The following is a 4,911-nucleotide window of genomic DNA, read 5'->3' as shown; positions in this document are numbered from 1 at the left end:
TCGTTTATTACTGCTAAAAGTTTTCTGGTGGATTCTTTAGGGTTTTCTATATATAAAATCATGTCATCTGCAAATAGTGACAGTTTCACTTCTTCCTTTCCAATTTGGATCCCTTTTATTTCTTTCTCTTGCCTGATTGCTCTGGCTAGGACTTCCAGTACTATGTTAAATAGGAGTGGTGACAGTGGGCATCCTTGGCTGGTTCCTGTTCTTAGAGGGATAGCTTTCAGTTTTTCACCATTGAGGATGATATTAGCTGTAGGTTTCTCATATATGGTCTTTATTATGTTGAGGTACTTTCCTTCTATACCCATTTTATTCAGAGCTTTCATCATAAATGGATGCTGTATCTTGTCAAATGCTTTCTCTGCATCTATTGAGATGATCATGTGATTTTTATTCTTCATTTTATTAATGTGGTGTATTACGTTGATTGATTTGCGAATGTTAAACCATCCCTGCATCCCCGGAATAAATCCCACTTGATCATGGTGTATAATCTTTTTAATGTATTGTTGTATGCGATTTGCTAGTATTTTGTTGAGGATTTTTGCATCGATGTTTATCAGTGATATTGGCCTGTAATTTTCTTTTTTTGTGTTGTCCTTGTCTGGTTTTGGTATCAGGGTAATGTCAGCTTCGTAGAATGAGTTAGGGAGCTTCCTCCCCTCCTCAATTTTTTGGAAGAGTTTGAGAAGGATAGGTATTAAGTCTTCTTTGAATGTTTGGTAGAATTCACCAGGGAAGCCGTTTGGTCCTGGACTTTTATTTTTGGGGAGGTTTGTGATTACTGTTTTTATATCAAATTAAATAATGATTACATATATATCACAAAATTAATAAATCAAGCAGATTTTTCTACATAATTCATGTCAAATTTAACAGTCTCTTCACTGATTCTTTGTACTGAGAAAGGGTATTTTCATTGTCCCCCTCGTTCTTAAGAGTGACAATAGACTTTCCGTAATCTTCAACTTCTTTAGTACCAAGGAGCTCTTCTTTATTTAATTCCAGATTTTTCTCAGCAGCTTTAATTTGGAGAAGTATTTCCAGGACATTTTTTTCTGAGGAGCTATTTTTCCATACATACTCTTCCATGTCTGCTTCAGTCTTATTTTTCTCCCATTCTTCGGTTTTCCAAGACTCATGGTATAAAACTGTTAGCAGATACACTGCATAATCATAATTCTGTCTCTTTAAAGGGCACCTATCTGTTCTGATGGTAAGCACATCTGTGGTCTTGCAGTATCGCTCCCCTACAAGTTTAATAAGTTTCTTCTTTGCATGATCATCTAAATTCAAACTGGAAAGTTTAACCCTTAAGGTTACTACTCGTGCTTTGGGGTTTCGAACAGATGGTCCTGATGAAACATAATCAGCTGTTTCAATTTCAACTGGAAAATGCTTCTCGCATTTCTCATCACTGTCCAGTGCAGCTGGCCACTCAGTGCAGAAATCTTTAAGAGCTTCACAGTGCTTTTTAATTGCTACAGGAGTCAAATGCAGAAAATTGGGGATCTTTAAAAGTTCTAGATTTCCCTCCTTTGCCATGGGCACCCCCTGTTTTACTGAATAACCCATTCGAATAGGAAGAGGTACTGCAGAGGGCTTAAATGGTACTGCAACAGGGTAAACACTAGGCCAGTCCTGGTCAACAGCCATTTTCTCTGTCCTAGGAGGTAGTGCCTTTCTTCTCAGTGGCCTTTCATGTTTGGATGTTCTTTCTGTTGTACACGGGCTTGGTGCGGGAGCGCCAGTGACCAGAGACACGGCGGTGGAGAAGGCCCGCAGGGTCCTGGCCCCCGGCTGCAGAACCAGCCACGCGGGGAGCGTGGAGGCCGCCATGCGTGCGAAGACGGCAAGCCCCTCTTGATATCCTCAGTTGCAACAGTCGACTCTCCCTAATGGACTTGCTCTGGACTCTCTCCCTGGCTTGTTCAGTCCAGACTGCTTTGGGTAGACAGCTGGCTCATTTTGGTCTCAGTGAATTCACATCGTCACTCTTAGTGGGTGTAACTGGTTGAAGTTGAGGTAATGTATATGACTTGATGGTGGCAAGTGAATCTTACTGCTAAGTGGTATAAGGAAGTAAGTTTAAGAAAAATCTGACGCCTGGAGATCAGTATTGCTTTCTCACAAAAGAAGGCCTTCTTTTCATCACTAGGATCAGAACTAAAGCTGAGTGTATTTGTGTCTCAAAAAAAAAATTCTTTAATTTACTTCCTCATCAGGAAATTCTATAGTTACCACACCTGTACATCATTGTCAATGGAGAAAGTAATTTTGGAATTTGTTCAGATCCAAGTGGCAATGAGAAAGATTATAAATAAAAAATGTTTTGTTTTGATGTTCGCTGTACCCAGCCCTGGATACCTGTTTCAAATAAGAAATTGTGTATTACATACAGATCATGCAAGAAGGTAGATAAATAATATATAGTTTTTAGTCTTACTCTGTTTCATTGAAATCTTTTTTTAGTTTACAAAACAAAAAACAAACAAAAACATCCCAGTATCATCTCTTATGTACCTAATTAAAATTACTCAAGTCATCTGACAGCAGTGATTTCTCTGATCCAAGAAGGGGCATAATTATCAAGATAGTCTCAACTTTCTTAATTTTTTAAATTCAGAATACTAATTTAATTTTGAGATTCTCAAATCTATTTCATATACAATGGGGAGATACATGCCTATGGGGTGTTAATATTCTCCTTTTCTTTTGAGGCTATTATAGGAAGAAATTATATTATCTTACATAGAAAAACAAGCTTGTAGAAAATATAAATAGGCATTGGGATAGAGGAGGTTATTAATGAAAGTGATTTTTTGAGAATTATTTATTCAAAAAATAATGTTTGCTTACTTTAAATGACTTAGATAAAGACTTCTGAATACCAGTTATGAAACAAGTACAGACCAGTCTCTTTAAATTATACATTCTGTGGTTTTGCATGTTCTCAAAAGAACTAGGTATTTGAAAATACTTTTTTATTGAGATATAACTGACCTATAACCTTGTGTAAGTTTAAGGTGTACAACCTGTTGATTTGATATACTTATATATTGCAATATTATTACCACTGCAGAGTTAGCTAACATGTCCATGAATTCAGATGATTATCATTTCTTTTTTGTAGTGAGAATATTTAAGATCTAGTAACTTTCAGGTATATAATACAGTATTGTCGACTATAATCATAATGCTGTACATTAAATCCCCAGAACATTTTTATCTTCTAATTGCAAGCTTGTACCCTTTGACCGACATCTCCCCAATTCCCCCACCCTCCACTCGCTGGTAACTACCATTCTATTCTCTTTCTATAAGTATAACTTTTTTAGATCCCATATCTAAGTGATATCATATGGTATTTGTCTTTTTCTGTCTGATTTATCTCACTTGGTATAATGCCCTCAAAGTCCATCCATGCTGTTACAAATGGCAGGATTTTCTTTTTTCTCATGGCTGAATAATATTTAACTCTCTATATATACCACATCTTCTTTACCCATTCATCCACTGACAGACACTTAGGTTGTTTCTGTATGTCGTCTATTGTAAATAATGCTACGTTAAACATGGGAGTGCAGATATCTTTTCAATACCCTGTTTTTGTTTCCTTTGGTTATATACCCAGAAGTAGGATTATTGGATTACACGATAGTTCTTTCTTTTACTTTTATGAGGAACCTCCATACTGTTTTCCATTGTGGCTGAACCAATTTACATTCCCACCAACAGTGTACAAGGGTTCCCTTTTCTCTACATCCTTGCCAAAACTTGTCTCTTGTCATTTTGATGAAAGCCATTTTAACAGGTGTGAGGTGATATTGTACTGTGGTTTCAATTTGCATTTCTCTGATGATTAGTGATATTGAACATCTTTTCATGTGCCAGTACCATTTGTATGTCGTCTTGGGGAAATAGACTGTGTGTCTATTCAGTTCCTCCACCCATTTTTAAATGGATTGTTTATTTTTTTGTTATTGAGTTGCATGAGTTCTTTATAGATTTTAGATATTAACCTCATATCATATATACGGATTGTAAATACTTTTTCCTATTTTGTAGGGTTGCCTTTTCATTTTTTTGACTGTTTCTTTTGATGTGCAGAAGCTCTTTAGTTTGATGTAGTCTCATTTGTTGATTTTTGCTTTTGATGCTTGTGCTTTAGGTGTCATATCCAAAAAAATTGTTGCCAAGACCAATGTCAAGGAGCTTTTCGTCTATGTTTTCTTCTAGGAATTTTATAGTTTCAGGTCTTGTGTTTGAGTCTTTAGTCTATTTTGAGTTAATTTTTGTGAGTGGTATAAGATAGGGGTCCAATTTTATTTTTCTCCTTGTGGTTATCCAGTTTTTCCAACATCATTTACCAAAAAGACTATTCTTTCCCCATTGAGCATTTTTGGCTCCCTTGTCACACATTAGTTGACTGGAAAGACAAGGGTTTATTTCTGGGATCTCTATTCTATTCCATTGGTCTATATGTCTATTTTTATGTCAGTACTATACTGTTTTGATTACTATAGCTTTGTAGCATGGTTTGAAATGGGAGGTGTGTTGCCTCCAGCTTAGTTCTTCTTTCTCAGGGTTGCTTTGGCTCTAGGGAGTCTTTTGTGGTTCCATATATATTTTAGGATTGTTTTCTCTATTTCCTTGAAAAATGTCATTGAAATTTTGATAAGGATTGCATTGAATATATATACAGCTATGAGAAGTATGAACATTTTATTAATATTAAACATAAACATGTTTAATATTACCATAAACATGGGATATCTTTCCATTTGTTTGTGTCTTTTTCAATTTCTTTCATGAAAATCTTGAAGTTTTCATTGTATATGTCTTTCATTTTCTTGGTTAAATTTATTCCTAAATATTTTATTGTTTTTAATGCTCTTGTTTTTC

General features: G+C 35.6%; 1 pseudogene; it reads right to left on the bottom strand.

Moving 5' to 3' along the window:
* Positions 1 to 794: 794 nt before the first annotated feature.
* Positions 795 to 1,848, bottom strand: LOC101397562 (small ribosomal subunit protein mS35 pseudogene; annotated as a pseudogene).
* Between the last annotated feature and the right edge of the window lie 3,063 nt (positions 1,849 to 4,911).

This window comes from Ceratotherium simum, chromosome 9 (assembly GCF_057802395.1).
Source record: "Ceratotherium simum simum isolate JZ-2026a chromosome 9, ASM5780239v1, whole genome shotgun sequence".
Lineage (NCBI taxonomy): Eukaryota > Metazoa > Chordata > Mammalia > Perissodactyla > Rhinocerotidae > Ceratotherium > Ceratotherium simum.
Note: the sequence above shows the minus strand (reverse complement) of the source record. Positions and strands in the feature narration are given on the sequence as shown.